Here is a 17,633-nt window from a genome sequence, read left to right on the forward strand (position 1 = left end):
TGGGTCGGGCGGAGTGGAGTTCGCCGTCTTCAGGGGTTGAGCCCGAGTCCGAGCCCTGGGTCAGGCGGAGAGGAGTTCGCCGTCTTCCGGGGCTGAGCCCGAGTTCGAGCCCTGGGTCGGGCGAAGCGGAGTTTCCTATGGTGCCTGAGGCTGGGCCTAACTGCCTGTCAGCCTCACTCTGTCGAGTGGCACAGTAGTCGGAGCGGCGCAGGCGGCGCTGTCCTTCTGTCAGGCCGGTCAGTGGAGCGGCGAAGTGACTACGGTCACTTCGGCTCTGTCGACTGGAGGACGTGCGTCAGGATAAAGGTGTCAGGACACCTTTGCATTAAATGCCCCTGCGATTTGGTCGGTTGGCGTGGCGTTTTGGCCAGGGTTGCTTCTTGGCGAAGACTGGGCCTCGAGCGAGCCGGAAGTATGTTCGTCGCTGGAGGGGGGCCTCGGGCGAGACGGAGATCCTCCGGGGTCGGCTGCCCTTGCCCGAGGCTAGGCTCGGGCGAGGCGTGATCGAGTCCCTCGAATGGATCGATCCCTGACTTAGTCGCACCCATCAGGCCTTTGCAGCTTTGTGCTGATGGGGGTTACCAGCTGAGAATTAGGAGTCTTGAGGGTACCCTTAATTATAGTCCCCGACAGTAGCCCCCAAGCCTCGAAGGGAGTGTTAACACTCGCTTGGAGGCTTTTGTCGCACTTTTTTGCAGGGGGACCAGCCTTTCTCGGTTGCGTTTTGTTCCGGTGGGTGCGCGCAAGCGCACCCACCGGGTGTAGCCCCCGAGGCCTCGGAGGAGTGGGTTGACTCCTCCGGGGTCTTAATGCCTCGCGCAATGCTTCGGATGGTCTGGTCGTTCCCTCATGCGAGCTGGCCGTAGCCCGGGTGCACGGTCGGGTCCCAAGTTCTCGGGCTGGTATGTTGACGCTATCAACGGTTTGGCCGGAGCCGGGTTTGCGAGAGCAGCCCCCGAGCCTCTGCACAGGGCGAGAGGACGGTCAAGGACAGACTCGACTTTTTAACATACGCCCCTGCGTCGCCTTTCCGCAAGGAGGAGGGGGGGGGGGAAAGCGCCATGTTGCCCTCGGAGGGCGCAGAACATGGTGTCTCCGGTGAGCTGCTGGCGGGTAATCCGAGTGGACGCCCGTGCCCCATTTGTTAGGTGTCGGCTAGAGGCCCGGAGGCGTGCTCAAAAGTACCTGCGGGTGATGTGCCGGACCCGGTCCCCTGTCGACGGGGTTCGAGGGCTCGATGCCTCCCTCTGATGGGATTCCGTTACAAGATCGTTCCCGCTGGTCTCGGAAATGTCCTAGGGTACCTCGGGAGCGTAGCCCGAGCCTTGGTTATGTATCGAACGTACCCATGGTCATCCCTCGCTATGTGTCTGAGGCAGTTGTGAACCCTTTGAGGGCCAGCCTACGAACCCCTGATCAGTAGTGGGCGCGGAGCCCGAGTAGCATGAGGCGGCCGTTGAACCCTTTCGAGGGGCCAGCCTTCGAACCTCTGACCAGTAGTGGGCGCAGAACCCACGCGCTCTGAGGCGGCTGTTGAACCCCTCCGAGGGGCCAGCCTTCGAACCTCTGATCAGTAGGGAGGCTCGGAGCCTGTTTCCTTCACGGAGAAGGATCCTTTTCGGGGTATCCCCCTTTCCCGGTCCCTATTGTAAGAGAAAGAAAGAGGAAAAAGGAAAAGGATACAAAATCGAAGGACGTGGCGTACCTCTTTTGACGCGGTCATTATGGCGAAGGTGAAGCGTCGCTCGCTTCCCCTGCCAGAGGCGTCGCCTTTCCCGCCGCAGAGTTAATGCGACGGGGCGAGTGGTTCGCGGGGCAGCCGTTGCGCGTGCGTGAGCCGTTCGAGGAATGGAACGCGGGCGCGCCGTCTTCACGCCGTGAGAGAGGGTTCTCTCACTGCCCCAGGATGGGATGTAAGCTTGGCTGACGACATGACCGCTGCTCCCGCCCGCCTGCCACCGCCATTACTGCCGGCCCATTTTTGGCCGTATTGACCGTCGCGCCTGGCTGGCACTGCTGGGTCGTACGCAGGGTCGTCTCGAGTCGCGGTACTGGTTCCGCAGTCGAGGAGGCGTGGCAGTGGTGCGAGTGGCGGTGTAGTTGCTTGCACGGAGCGACCGGCGCGTCGGTTGCGTGACGTGTGGGCATGGGCCCCCATGCTGGGTGCGTTGGAAGTCGGAGGGGCGCACCCACTTGGCGCGGTTGCATGCCTGCATGGCTGCCCGCCCTTTTGCCCGCTGGTCTGGGCGAAAGTGGAGGAATTCTCGTAACCGCTCGGCGGTTGCATGCACCGCGCGCGGCGGTTTGGCTTCTTCTGCTCTGGGCCAGCTTGCGCGACACGTGGGAGCCAGCCCCCGCGCTGTACGGGGAGGACCTTGGAGCGTGTTGGAGAAGACTCAGCCCACGATGGCTGGGGACGCAAGTAGGGAGAGTCGCCTTTAAAAGGAGGGTGACCCCCTTGAAAGGCGACCGTGTCTTCGCGCTCCCTTATGCATCGTGTCTTTCCACCTTCCGAGCCCCCGGGTGGGGGACACCCGCAATCCTTCCGCCTTGTTGTTGGAGGAACGCAACTCCGTGGGAGTTGGTACCTTTCAGCCATCATTCAGCTTCAAGGATTTTCATCATGCAGCCCGGCTGCACCCCTCCGCCGGCGGTCACCCAAGACGGTGACCTCCAGTTCGGTGGCGGGGGAAAGCAAACCGGGCTGCGGCCTCTGCCCCTCCCTCAGCCTCAAGAATTTTCATCATCAGTGCTGGGGAGGGGAGTGTGCCAAGTTGGGGTCGGCCCCTGCGCGGGCGGCGGCCCGCTCCTTCCCTCAGTGATCGGGGGGAAGGGCGTTCGCCGTTCACGGCACTGGCAGCTGCCGCGTGCCTGGCTCTCTGACCCGAGTGGCTTCGGAGCCGCTCCCGGCGCCGCCTTCCGCCACGGCAGCTGGAAGAGGTTCTTCCGCCGACGAGATAGCCGGGGCCGCCCACGGACCGACCTCCAACGCTACGGCCTTCTGCCCATCCTTGCCTCACGAGTTTGGGCACGGGCGAGGGCCTCATGGCAGCAGCATCCGCCCTGAGGTCATTGCTGGTCCTGTTCGGCCCCCCGGAGCAGAAGTCGTCGTCGTCGCCGCTGCAGGAGCGGGCGACGGCGAGCCGTTCGTCGGTATTCTGTTGCTCCGCAGGCCCCCCAATCGTGTGGGGTTGTTCGTACCTGCGGAGGTGGAACCGGAGTTCCGTTTGTAATGGCACCTTGAATGCCGGTCTTTTGTTCATTGTGGCTGTCGGGGCCTGAACGTGTATGTATTTTTGGCGCGGAGCCGTGTTTTTTCCTCATTTTCGAGCACTAAGACTCGCCTGTTGGTTGTCTGAACCGCTTCACCAAGCGTGAGTCGCCCCGTACAAAGGTGACGAGTGAGGTATCCGTATCCCGGAGGCGTAGGAGTCCCTCGGCTCGGTCGGCCTTGCTGTCCGAGGCTTCTCTTGCTTAGTTGAAGGAACCCCTCGGCCGCTCTTCGATGAGACGAAGCCAGGGGTAGCGGTGTCAGCACGGACAGAGGCAGAGTTGGCTCGAAAAGAAGACTTGGTCGGCCGGAGCCTGGCCGGGTCGTCCGTTAGCGGGACCGACGTCGGAGTTGATCTGCCGAGGCCTCGGGCCGGGCTGATGTCTTCGGGGGACAGCTGGCCGAGGCCTCGGGGTGACCAGCCGAGCCGCCTGCTCGAGTCGGATTCTTGGAGGAGACCCTGGCGGCGATGGCCCGGGTGTGATGATGAAGTCGTCCTTCAGAGTGGAGATCCTCGGACCGCGTCGCCGTCCGAGGCTAGGTCAGACCTCGTCGAAGGTGTAGTCGACGCCGAGGGTGCTGCTGCTCCCTTCAACTATCGAGATCCGAGCCTACAGGATCAGATTATCTTGTAGCGTGTGTTTTCTGCGGCCGCCGAGGCCCAAACACACCATCGCTGTGTTGTAAAGTTGCGCCTCTTTTCCTCTTGTTTCGAGTATCTGGACTTTTTCGTCGGTAACAGAATTGTCTGTGCGAGCGAGAGATGCTTTTCACGGAAGGTGACGAGTGAGGTATCCGTATCCCGGAGGCGTAGGAATCCCTCGGCTCGGTCGGCCTTGCCGCTTACGCGCACTCTTGCTCGTCCATAGGGTTCTGTCACCGACGCAGTCGAGAAGGCCCGAAGAATCGCTTCGGCAGAGGAGCTTTCGAGCGTGAAGACTTGTTCGGTCCGCGGAATCACTTATCCGAACGCGAGTTACTTATCGCAGAAGGTGATGAGTGAGGTATCCGTATCCTGGAGGCGTAGGAGTCCCTCGGCTCGGTCAGCCTTGGCTGCTTACGTGTACTCCGTCGTTTTCAGGATCCACTTTCGAAGTAGTCGAAAAGCACGAAAGACATTCTGGCAGAAAGGATCTTTTTTCGAGGAAAATTTCGACGCAGAGGGGGTTCCCCCTTTTAGCCCCCGAGGGAGGGTCGGGCTTTGCCGAGGCAAGGCTGACCCTTCCTTGATGACTAAAACTTTGCGTGGGAGCGAGGTATATGAACAACTTGAAAGCATCTTAAGGGTAGAAGCGACGTAGCTGTTGGATGTTCCAAGCGTTGCTGTAGACCTCGCCTTGACTGTTGGCCAGCTTGTACGTTCCGGGCTTCAGAACTTTGGCGATGACGAACGGCCCTTCCCAGGGAGGCGTGAACTTGTGCCGCCCTCGGGCGTCCTGTTGCAGCCGAAGCACCAGGTCGCCCACCTGGAGGTCTCGGGACCGGACCCCTCGGGCGTGGTAGCGTCGCAGGGACTGCTCGTACCGTGCCGAGTGTAGTAAGGCCATGTCCCGAGCCTCTTCCAGCTGGTCCAGCGAGTCTTCTCGACTAGCTTCGTTGCTTTGGTCGGCGTAGGCCCTCGTCCTCGGGGAACCCTATTCTAAGTCTATGGGCAAGATGGCCTCGGCCCCATAGACTAGAAAGAACGGCGTGAAGCCCGTGGCTCGGCTCGGCGTTGTCCTCAGGCTCCAGACCGCCGAGGGGAGTTCCTTCATCCATCGCTTGCCGAACTTGTTGAGGTCGTTATAGATCTGAGGCTTGAGCCCTTGTAGAATCATGTCGTTGGCACGCTCTACTTGCCCATTCGTCATGGGGTGAGCCACGGCGGCCCAGTCCACCCGGATGTGGTGATCCTCGCAGAAGTCCAGGAACTTTCTGCCGGTGAACTGGGTGCCGTTGTCGGTGATGATGGAGTTCGGGACCCCAAAACGATGGATGATGTTGGTGAAGAACGCCACCGCCTGTTCGGACCTGATGCTGTTTAGGGGTCGGACCTCGATCCACTTGGAGAATTTGTCGATGGCGACCAACAGGTGCGTGTAGCCCCCGGGTGCCTTCTGCAAGGGGCCGACGAGGTCCAGACCCCACACAGCAAAAGGCCAGGTGATGGGTATCGTCTGCAGGGCCTGAGCAGGCAGGTGGGTCTGCCTTGCGTAGAACTAACACCCTTCGCAGGTGCGGACAATTCTAGTGGCGGCGGCCACCACCGTTGGCCAGTAGAAGCCTTGTCGGAAGGCGTTTCCAACAAGGGCCCGAGGTGCTGCGTGATGGCTGCAAGCCCCCGAGTGTATCTCTTGTAGGAGCTCCTGGCCTTCGGCGATGGAAATGCATCGCTGGAGGATGCCTGAGGGGCTGCAGTGGTAGAGCTCTTTCCCGTCCCCCACCAAGACAAACGACTTGGCGCGCCGCGCCAACCGCCGAGCTTCGGCTCGGTCGAGGGGTAGCTCTCCTCGGTGGAGATATTGCAGGTACGGGGTCTGCCAGTTTCGATTAGGCGTGACCCCGCTTCGCTCCTCCTCGACGCGTAGTGCCTCACCCTCAGGGGCCGAGGGTACCTCGGGCTGAACCAAGGGTGCCTCGGGCTGAGCCGAGGGTGCCTCGGACTGAGCCGAGGGTGCCTCAGGCTCGGACGTGTCGTCGATCTTGATGGAGGGTTGATGCAGGTCTTGGGAGAAGACGTCCGGGGGAACCGTTGTTCGCCCCGAGGCTATTTTAGCCAGCTCGTCCGCAGTCCCATTGTAGCGTCGGGCGATGTGGTTGAGCTCGAGCCCGTAGAACTTGTCTTCCAGGCGCCAAACCTCATCGCAGTAGGCTTCAATCTTCGGGTCGCGTTAGTGGGAGTTCTTTCATGACTTGGTCGATGACGAGTTGCGAGTCACCGCGAGCGTTGAGGCGTCGCACCCCTAGCTCGATGGCGATGCGCAACCGTTGACCAGAGCCTCGTACTCAGCCACATTGTTGGATGCCGGGAAGTGGAGGCGTAGCACGTAGCGTAGGTGCTTCCCAAGGGGCGAGATGAAGAGCAGGCCTGCGCCTGCTCCTGTCTTTATCAGCGACCCGACGAAAAACATGGTCCAGAGTTCCGGTTGGATCGGAACCGCCGGGAGCCGGGTGTCGACCCATTCAGCCACGAAGTCCGCCAAGACCTGGGACTTGATGGCCTTCCGAGGGGCGAACGAGATCACTTCGCCCATGATTTCCACCGCCCACTTTGCGATTCTACCCGAGGCCTCTCGGCACTGGATGATCTCCCCCAGGGGGAAGGATGACACCACAGTTACCGGATGAGACTCGAAGTAGTGTCGCAACTTCCGCCGCGTCAGGATCACCGCGTACAGCAGCTTCTGAATTTATGGGTAGCGGATCTTGGTCTCAGACAGTACCTCGCTGATGAAGTAGACTGGCCTTTGGACGGGCAATGCATGCCCCTCTTCTCGTCTCTCAACCACAATCGCGGCGCTAACCACCTGAGTGGTCGCGGCGACGTAGATCAAGAGGGCTTCTCCGGCAGCGGTGGGCACCAAGATAGGCGCGTTCGTGAGGAGCGCCTTCAGGTTCCCGAGGGCTTCCTCGGCCTCAGGGGTCCAAGTGAAGCACTCGACCTTCCTTAAGAGGAAGTACAGAGGCATGCCTCTTTCGCCGAGGCGTGAGATGAAGCGGCTCAGAGCCACAAGACATCCCATGACTCTCTGTACGCCTTTCAAGTCCTTGATGGGCCCCATGCTGGTGATGGCCGCGATCTTCTCCGGATTGGCCTCGATGCCCCTGCTCGGAGACAATGAACCCCAAGAGCATGCCTCGGGGAACCCCAAAGACACACTTCTCGGGATTAAGCTTCACGCCTTTCGCCTTGAGACATCGGAATGTCACTTCAAGGTCGGAAAGGAGGTCTGAGGCTTTCCTCGTCTTGACTACGATGTCATCGACGTAGGCCTCAACTGTCCGGCCAATGTGTTCGCCGAACACATGGTTCATGCACCGCTGGTACGTCGCACCCGCATTCCTCAAGCCGAACGGCATGGTGACATAGCAGTACATGCCGAAGGGCGTGATGAAAAAAGTCGCGAGCTGGTCGGACTCCTTCATCCTGATTTGGTGATACCCTGAGTAGGCATCGAGGAAAGACAGGGTTTCGCACCCAGCAGTGGAATCCACGATTTGATCGATGCGAGGCAGAGGGTAGGGAACCTTCGAACATGCTTTGTTTAGACTAGTGTAGTCTACACACATCCGCCATTTCCCTCCTTTCTTTCTCACAAGCACAGGGTTGGCAAGCCATTCGGGATGGAATACCTCTTTGATGAACCCTGCCGCCATTAGCTTGTGGACCTCCTCGCCTATGGCTCTGCGCTTTTCTTCGTCGAATCGGCGCAGAGGCTGCTTGACGGGTCGGGCTCCGGCTCGGATATCCATCGAGTGCTCGGCGACATCCCTCGGTATGCCGGGCATGTCCAAGGGACTCCACGCAAAAACGTTGGCGTTTGCGCGGAGAAAGTCGACGAGCACTGCTTCCTATTTGGGATCGAGCTCGGAGCCGATCCGGATCTGCTTGGAGGCGTCGCTGCTGGGATCGAGGGGGACAGACTTAACCGTCTCCGCTGGCTCGAAGTTGCCGCCGTGGCGCTTCACGTCTGGCACCTCCTTAGAGAGGCTCTCCAGGTCGGCGATGAGGGCCTCGGATTCGGTGAGGGCCTCGGCGTACTCCACGCACTCCACGTCGCATTCGAACGCGTGTTTGTACGTGGGGCCGACGGTGATGACCCCATTGGGGCCCAACATCTTGAGCTTGAGGTAGGTGTAGTTGGGGACGACCATGAACTTCGCGTAGCATGGCCTCCCAGTACTGCGTGGTAGGTTCCTCGGAACCCGACCACCTCGAACGTGAGGGTCTCCCTTCGGAAGTTGGAGGGTGTTCCGAAGCAGACAGGAAGGTCGAGTTGTCCGAGGGGCTGGACGCGCTTCCCGGGGATGATCCCGTGCAATGGCGCAGCGCCTGCCCGGACCGAGGATAGATCAACACGAAGGAGCCCGAGGGTCTTGGCGTAGATGATGTTGAGGCTGCTGCCTCCGTCCATGAGGACCTTGGTGAGCCTGACGTCACCGATGACGGGGTCGACAACGAGCGGGTATTTTCCCGGGCTCGGCACGTGGTCGGGGTGGTCGGCTTGGTCGAAGGTGATGGGCTTGTCGGACCAGTCTAGGTAGACTGGCGCCGCCACCTTCACCGAACAGACCTCCCGACGCTCTTGCTTGCTGTGCCGAGCCGAGGCGTTTGCCGCTTGCCCACCGTAGATCATGAAGCAGTCGCGGACCTCGGGGAACTCTCCTGCCTAGTGATCTTCCTTCTTGTCGTCGTCGCGAGCCCTGCCACCCTCCGCGGGTGGCCCGGCCCTGTGGAAGTGGCGCCGAAGCATGGCGCACTCCTCAAGGGTGTGCTTGACGAGCCCCTGATGATAGGGGCACGGCTCCTTGAGCATCTTGTCGAAGAGGTTGGCACCTCCGGGGGGTTTCCGAGGGTTCTTGTACTCAGCGGCGGCGACAAGGTCCACGTCGGCGGCGTCGCTTTTGGCTCGCGACTTCTTCTTGCCTTTCTTCTTGGCGCCGCGCTGAGTTGACGCCTCAGGGGCATCTTCCGGTGGGCGACCCTGGGGCTGCTTGTCCTTCTGGAAGATAGCCTCAACCGCATCCTGGCCAGAGGCGAACTTGGTGGCGATGTCCATCAGCTCGCTCGCCCTGGTGGGGGTTTTGCGACCCAGCTTGCTGACCAGGTCGTGGCAAGTGGTGCCGGCGAGCAACGCGCCGATGACATCAGAATCGGTGATGTTGGGCAGCTCGGTGCGCTGCTTCGAGAATAGCCGGATGTAGCCCCGAAGAGACTCTCCCGGCTGCTGTCGGCAGCTTCGGAGGTCCCAGGAGTTTTCAGGGCGCACGTACGTGCCCTGGAAATTGTCGGCGAAGGCTTGGACCAGGTCGTCCCAGTTGGAGATCTGCCCCGGAGGCAGGTGCTCCAACCAGACGCGAGCGGTGTCGGAGAGGAACAGGGGGATGTTGCGGATGATGAGGTTGTCATCGTCTGTTCCACCCAGTTGGCAGGCCAGCCGGTAGTCTGCGAGCCACAGTTCCGGTCTCGTCTCCCTCGAGTACTTCGTGATAGTAGTCAGGGTTCGGAACCGGATCGGGAACGGCGCCCGTCGTATGGCGCGGCTGAAAGCCTGCGGACCGGGTGGTTCGGGCGAGGGACTCCGATCCTCCCCACTGTCGTAGCGTCCCCCACGCCTGGGGTGGTAGCCTCGACACACCCTTTCGTCGAGGTGGGCCCGACGGTCGCGGTGATGGCGCTCGTTGCCGAGGCGACCCGAGGCCGCAGGCGCTGTGTCGCGCGTGCGCCCGGTGTGGACCGAGGCTTCCCGCATGAATCGGGAAGTCGCGCGCGATGTTCCGATTGGTACCCCTGCCTTCGGGAGGTGGAGCTTTCGGCCCGTCGGACCGCGGCGCCATCCAGGAGATTCTTGAGCTCTCCCTGGATTCGCCGCCCCTCGGTGGTTGATGGCTCCGGCATCGCGCGAAGAAGCATTGCTGCTGCAGCCAGGTTCTGGCCGACTCCACTGGAAGCGGGTGGCGGCCTCACCCTGACATCGTCGGCGATGCGGTGCTGGATACCCTGGGGTAGATGGCGCACTTCTCCGGCCGGAGGTTGGCCCGCCCATTCCTGCCCGACGTCCCGGCGGATCGGCTCAAGTGTTCCTGCTCCCTCGTCGAGCCTGGCCTGCACCCCGCGGATTTGCTCGAGCTGTGGGTCATGACCCCCCGCCTGAACGGGGACCACAGCTAGCTCCCGTAGGATGTCAATGCGAGGCACAGGCCTAGGGAGATCACCGTTCTCCGGCATACCAAGATGGTTGCCTTCGGAGGGACCCCCTAGATCGACGTGGAAACATTCATGACTTGGGCCGCAGTCCTCGTCGCTGAGGCTGCGGCTACCGTCGGAACAGTCGGAAAGGTAGTAGTCGCATGCGGTCATGAAGTCCCGCATGGCACTGGGGTTACCAAGTCTAGAGAAATCCCAACAGAAGTCGGGCTCGTCATCTTCCTTGGACCCCGAGGGCCTGTAGGTCGAGACGTCCGTCAGCCGGTCCCAGGGTGACCGCATACGAAACCCCAGAGGGTTTGGACTCGCCTCTACGAGAGCGTCCGCCAAAGCGTAACCGCTTGGCGGGTCGAGGCTGAATCCAAAGCGCGTGAGATGAGAATCGGTGGGTACCTCTTGGTCGACGGGCGGTGACGGAGTCACGTCAGGGACGGACTGCAGCGTCATCTCAGGTACGAGGGTGACGCCCAGCAGGTCCTTCGCTAGCGTGCTGGCGTCGTCCGTTTGCTTGGGATTGGCGTGTTGCGGGGAGACGGCGCTCGTCTTTGTCTCAAACGTGAGGTCGATGCCCGACGTGCCCCCCGTTGGGGCGCCGGTGTCGTCGACTCGCTCGACAGCCGATGAGGTGCCGCCTCCTGCTTGGCCTTGGTTGCTCCGCCTCCTCCTCCGTCGGCGGGGGAGAGGGCAGGGTGAGCTCGAATGTTGTTCTTCCACCACGCGGGGAAGACGTCGTCGATTCCGCCACCGGCGGGCGGGCTGTTGGCCGCCATTGTCGCTGTCGCACGGCGGGGGAAGGAGTATCATGTCGTAGCTGCCGTCGAGGGACATGAACTCAAGATTCCCGAAACGGAGCACCCTCCCGGGCTGGAAAGGTTGCTGGAGACTGCCCATCTGGAGCTTGACGGGAAGCTGTTCGTCAACACGCACTAGGCCCCTACCTGGCGCGCCAACTGTCGGCGTTTCGAGACCGGGGGGTCCCTGGGCCGATGAGTGAAATGTCGCCGCGTGCCCCAGCCCAGATGGGTCGGCGCGAGACGGAGCGCGAAGGGGGGAAGAAGGCAGCCGGAGCGAGAGAGAGAGAGAGAGAGGTGGAAATCCCGCGGCCTTCGTGTTTGTCCCGCGCCCGGGTCGGGTGCGCTTGCAGTAGGGGGTTACAAGCGTCCACGCGGGAGGGGAGCGAGCGGCCTCACGCGAGCGCCTGTCCCGTCCTCTTCCCCGCACGACCAACCCTCTGTAAGAGGGCCCTGGTCCTTCCTTTTATAGGCGTAAGGAGAGGATCCAGGTGTACAATGGGGGGTGTAGCAGAGTGCTAATGTGTCTAGCGGAGGAGAGCTAGCGCCCTAAGTACATGCCATCGTGGCAGCCGGAGAGGTTTTGGCACCCGGTTCGTGTGGTGTCGTGGCCGTCGGAGGAGCGCTGGAGCCTGGCGGAAGGACAGCTGTCGGGGCTGTCGAGTCCTTGCTGACGTCCTCTTGCTTCCGTAAGGGGGCTGGGAGCCGCCGTCGTCATAGAGCGTGCGGGGCGCCATCATTACTTGTCTGGCGGAGCGAGCCAGATGGGACGCCGGTCTTGTTCCCCGTAGCCTGAGTCAGCTTGGGGTAGGGTAATGATGGCGCCTCCTGTTAACGTGGTCGGTCCGTGCCCTAGGTTGGGCGATGTGGAAGCTCCTCCGAGGTCGAGGTCGAGTCTGTCTTCCGAGGCTAAGCCCGAGTCCGAGCCCTGGGTCGGGCGAGGCTGAGACCGTCGGTGGAGGCCAGGGCTGAGTCCGAGCCCTGGGGTCGGGCGGAGCGGAGTTCGTCGTCTTCCGGGGCTGAGCCGGAGTCCGAGCCCTGGGTCGGGCGGAGCGGAGTTCGCCGTCTTCCGGGGCTGAGCCCGAGTCCGAGCCCTGGGTCGGGCGGAGCAGAGTTCGCCGTCTTCCGGGGCTGAGCCCGAGTCCGAGCCCTAGGTCGGGCGGAGTGGAGTTCGTCGTCTTCCGGGGCTGAGCCTAAGTCCGAGCCCTGGGTCGGGTGGAGCAGAGTTCGCCGTCTTCCGGGGCTGAGCCCGAGTCCGAGCCCTGGGTCGGGCGGAGCAGAGTTCGCCGTATTCCGGGGCTGAGCCCAAGTCCGAGCCCTGGGTCGGGCGGAGCGGAGTTCGTCGTCTTCCAGGCCTGAGCCTGAGTCCGAGCCCTGGGTCGGGCGAAGCGGAGTTTCCTATGGTGCCTGAGGCCGGGCCTGACTGCCTGTCAGCCTCACTCTGTCGAGTGGCACAGCAGTCGGAGCGGCGCAGGCGGCGCTGTCCTTCTGTCAGGCCGGTCAGTGGAGCGGCGAAGTGACTACGGTCACTTCGGCTCTGTCGACTGGAGGACGTGCGTCAGGATAAAGGTGTCAGGCCACCTTTGCATTAAATTCCCCTGCGATTTGGTCGGTTGGCATGGCGTTTTGGCCAGGGTTGCTTCTTGGCGAAGACTGGGCCTCGGGCGAGCCGGAAGTATGTTCGTCGCTAGAGGGGGGCCTCGGGCGAGACGGAGATCCTCCGAGGTCGGCTGCCCTTGCCCGAGGCTAGGCTCGGGCGAGGCGTGATCGAGTCCCTCAAATGGACCGATCCCTGACTTAGTCGCACCCATCAGGCCTTTGCAGCTTTGTGCTGATGGGGGTTACCAGCTGAGAATTAGGAGTCTTGAGGGTACCCCTAATTATGGTCCCTGACAAGTAGCATCCGTCCTTGCTATGTTCCACCCTAGGGTACACCAGCTCGTCCTGGAGGACGGCAACGACCTGCTCAGTACACATCACAGGTGACTCCGTAGACTCCACATACTCGTAAATGGTGAGGTTGGACACCCCGGCGAGACCTGCTGGACAGGGTACAATCACCACTTGCTTCAAATGTGGTGAGGTTGGGCACTATGCCAATGCTTGTCCGAAGAGGATCCCCAACACACCCGCTCAAAGCAACATTCAGGGCAAGCAACAGACTCCGGCATCCAGCAAGGGATTCAGCATTGGCAGAGTCCACCAAGTCAGTGCTGATGCTATTGCTGATGGGGCTGATATTGCTATTGGTATGTTTTATATTAATTCAGTTCCTGCAGCTATATTATTTGATTTTGGAGCTACACATTCGTTCATTTCTGTTCTCTTTCTCAACATAAATGAGTTACCACTTCAAAATATGCAAAAACCCATGATAGTAATAATCCCTAAAGGGCCTATTGAAGCAAATTATGTGACCAACAGATTAACACTGACAATCATGGGAAGGGAATTCTGGTCTATACCTATAGTATTAGAAGAGAGCAGTATAGATCTGATTCTTGGTATGTCATGGTTGAGGAAAGCAAAGGCAGCTATACATTGTGCTAGGGGAATCATAGAACTCACCAGTCCAAAAGGAGAAAGATACGAAGTCATGATTACCATAACCCCATCCACCAGACCCGCCATATACTTAGTAGATGGTAAATTTATGGGCAGACACATCCGTGTGGTTAGAGAGTTCCCAGATGTCTTTCTAAAGGAGTTACCCGGAATGCCACCGGATAGGGAAGTTGAGTTTGTGTAATACCCAACTTGTAATTAGTGGAAGATAACCTAAAAGGAGAAAATGATATCCCTTTGTATATATGTGTGTTATCTATATCTATCATTTCATGAGAACATCACATGGAAACAAATAAATAAATAACAAAGGACACCCAAAAATAATACATGCATCATGCTGAGGTTTTTACTTTGTGTGCATTTTGTGATGATATAAAAATAGATTAAAAAAATATATATATATTAATATCTAAATGGGAATTTAAGGTTTAAAAGGAAATTCTAGAAAATGTGGAGAAAATATAAAGGAGATGAATAAGTAAATAATATATATATATATATATAAATAACTCCAGAGTTAATACCCTAATTTCACAAATCTACTTTGCAAGGAAGAACCACAAAAAGTTTGAATTAAATTTGAATTTAAAGAGAATTTGAAGATGAAGAAAAGAAGGTGGGAAAATAAAAAGAAAAAGAATAAAAAGCTTACCTGGGCCGACTGCCCCACTTTCGGCCCAGCAGCCAGGGAACCCCTCTGCGCGGCCCATATACCTTTCACGCACCCACGATCGCTATGCCACTTCCATGTGGGCCCCATTGGCCGTCTTCACTCGCGCGCGGCAGCACCATTACCCTCTGACGTGTGGACCCCATTCTGCCAGAGTCGTCCCCTACCTAGTCGTAACAACCCGCTTGTAGCTCGCCGTGATCTCTGGGAGGTGGAGGATGGCTGATGGCCCACAGCGGACTCGGACCTCCGGGTATAAACTTGTGGTCGCCACGGCGTTCCTCCATCAATCTGGCCGCTACCCTCATCTGCGTTAGTGTTTCGCTGCCCCCTCCGAATCACTATTGGCGCGCTGGGCGGATTGATGGTGGCTGCCATGTTCCAATAGGTGGGCGTGTCGTCGTTCGTGTTGAGCGCGTGGCCGGGGTGATTTATCTTGGCGTGCCGTGGCGATTCGTGAAGACCCCGGGCGGGATCGACGACAGTACCACCCGGAATTCGTCGCCGTGAACCTGCGCCGCCGTAAAACCGCAATCGGGCACTACATCAATCAGGCACCGATTCATGGTATGGATCACACCCATCGCGTTCGCCTTCCTCTCAACGTCGTATAGGATCGTTCGGATTGAGTCTTGGTGGTGAATTTGGGCTAACAGCGTCCGCACGGCTGCAAATCGAGGCCTCCGCCATGGGCTGGGATCTGTGCTCGATGGCGGATGCAATTGGTTGAGGAATTAGATTCAGGGGGTCATCGATTTGGCAAGGGTTGAGCTTATTGGAGAATGGTGCTCGGGATGGTCGGATTCGCAGTCCCGACGATCTCGCCGCCGCGTGGTGGCTTTGCTCTGGTGGTCTGCTGCTCGGGGTAGACGATGGATTAGAGCCGCCCGTTTGATGATGTGTGGTTCTGATTAGAACACGTGTACCCGTTGCGCGATTCGATCCCGACCGATGGATCGAGATCAGATGGGTTACATCAGAACGAGCTTAATCCAATATGGGCCGTAGATCTCGTATCCTGTGATCATAAATAGATACCGGTTCAGCGCGGTTATGGATTTAATCTGCGCCCTCGATTTTGGATCCAACGGCTGAAAACCCTAGATACCCTTTCGGCCGACATCTTTACAATTGAGGCCCTCTGGATTTGGGTTAATAACCCGCGGTCCAGTCCTCTGTTCATTGGGTCTCGGAATTCTTGCATCGAGGTCCTTGCTGTTATCTGTTTTAACGCGCGCAGTCCGGAGGCATAGGAAAATTCAGAAATTCAATTAGAAAATGATTTTTAGTGTTAGAATAATTCCAGAAATTTATTTAATTCATAGAAAATCCATTCTAGCTCCAAATGAACCCATTCCAGTTCCTATAATTTGGTAATATTATTGTTTATCACCTAGTTCCACTGTTTTAGCATGAAAACTATATTAAATTTGATCACCTAGCTATTCTCGTACCAAACACATAAAATCTTCAGAAATTCATAACTTCTCCATTTTGATTCCGATTTGATCCGTTTAAGTTGCGTTAGTCTCGTAGAAATGCGTAGATTATTTTTAGTATTCTTATGTTTGGTGTAATGTTAATTTTGTCTATACCATATTTGTCTGTATTGCTACGTTTAGCAGTGAGAACACGTGTCACCTGAAGATCATCCTGGTACCTGGAATCTCAAGTCCCAGGCAAGTTGTGCCCTTGATCACTTCTTTTTACCCAGCCATGTTCTGATTAATCATAATGATCTGCATAGGTTAATTTTGATGGGACCCAATGGGTTACCCTAGTTTGATTATCTTTATACCTTGTTACCACTGAACTTTTTGGGTAGTACTTGCTAGTGCTTTATGTGGTTTTGGGTATGAAGATACATTACTCATGATTATACTTTTGTTATCCGTTGTTATTTATCGTTCATGATAAGATCATTATGTTAATTGGAACATGGAGCGACCACCCGGGAAAACAGTGCTACCACAAGGGTATAATGGGACGCCCTTGGCTGATTAATTAGGAAAGCTAGTGGAGGACTACCTTACCCGAAAGGGGCAAGGGCAGTAGGGGAGTGGTCAGTGTAGGGAGGCCCTCGGGAGGATTTTGCTGCGATGGCGGTCCTGCAAGGGATTCCTGCATTGGAGCTTCCTATAAACTGTAGCGTGTTTTCTGAAGCTAGTGGAACTTTGTAAAGGCCTCGTAGTGTTACCCTGCCTCGCCTCCTCGGTAGAGGTGTATGGGAAGTCGCGATCCCTTGGCAGATGGGTAACATGACTTGTGGGTAAAGATGCGCAACCTCTGCAGAGTGTAAAACTGGTATACTAGCCGTGCTCACGGTCATGAGCAGCTCGGACCCTCACATGATTAAATTATGGAACTTAAACTCAATTTGTCATATGCATTGCATCGCAGGTGAGGTTGTTACTTTTGTTCGACTAAATTGGGCTGGTATTTACTTATACTTAGTAATTGCTAATAAAATTTTGACCAACTTTAAAAGCAATGCTCAGCTTCAACCATCCTCTTTGGTAAGCCTTACACTTCACGTGAGCTCCCACCTTTGGCGAGTTCATTCACATTATTCCCCACAACTTGTTGAGCGATGAACGTATGTGAGCTCACTCTTGCTGTCTCACACCCCCCACAGGTCAAGAACAGGTACCGCAGGATGAGGCGCATGGAGGATGCTGTGGCGAGTTCGTGAGAGGTCTAGGTCGTCGTCTCCCAGTCAACTTTGGGTTGCTGGACCGTTGTCTCCATATAATGTAATTATTTATTTACTTTGTACAGAACTCCGATTATATAGTAAAGATGTGACATTCGATCCTGTGCCATGATTCATCATCTGTGTGAGACTTGGTCCCAGCATACCTGGTGATTATGTTCGCGCCCGGGTCTTGGTGCCCCGAAATCCGGGTGTGACAGTTTGTTATTTACCTCTTACCTGGAACTGCTCCTATTTGTAAAACGCCATACAAGATGTCAGTAGAAGAACTAAAAGAACTTAAGAAACAACTAACAGAGTTACAAGAGGCGGGGAGCACCGGTTTTGTTTGTATAGAAGTAGGATGGTTCACAGAGGATGTGTGTTGATTATAGATCACTTAATGATGTCAAGATTAAGAATAAATATCCTCTACCTCGTATCAAAGGCTTGTTTGATCAGATGAGAGGTGCCAGGGTATTCTCTAAGATTGATCTCAGATCGGGTCAGCATTGTAACACCCCAGGTGTTACCAAGGCCCTGACTCCATACTTGTAACCATGAATTGTTATCACATGTGTTAAGTGGAGGAGAGGGAGCCCCAAAACCTTGGAAACCATGGATTAACTAAGAATGTTAATGACAAAAGCATTACCCAATCATTTATGCAATTATCACCTTGGGCAAGAGAAGATTAAACCCTAGACCTTTCTTGAGCCCTTAACTCCCAAAAC

The 17,633-nt window shown here is 57.3% G+C and overlaps 1 long non-coding RNA gene across 1 annotated transcript; it reads left to right on the top strand.

Moving 5' to 3' along the window:
• The first annotated feature begins 14,492 nt into the window (after window positions 1-14,492).
• On the top strand, window positions 14,493-17,034 carry LOC103641018 (uncharacterized). Its single transcript, XR_560001.1, has 2 exons — window positions 14,493-14,774; window positions 16,843-17,034. It is a non-coding gene; the product is annotated as an uncharacterized lncRNA (long non-coding RNA).
• Window positions 17,035-17,633: the final 599 nt, after the last annotated feature.

Source organism: Zea mays, chromosome 10, assembly GCF_902167145.1.
Source record: "Zea mays cultivar B73 chromosome 10, Zm-B73-REFERENCE-NAM-5.0, whole genome shotgun sequence".
Classification (NCBI taxonomy): Eukaryota; Viridiplantae; Streptophyta; class Magnoliopsida; order Poales; family Poaceae; genus Zea; species Zea mays.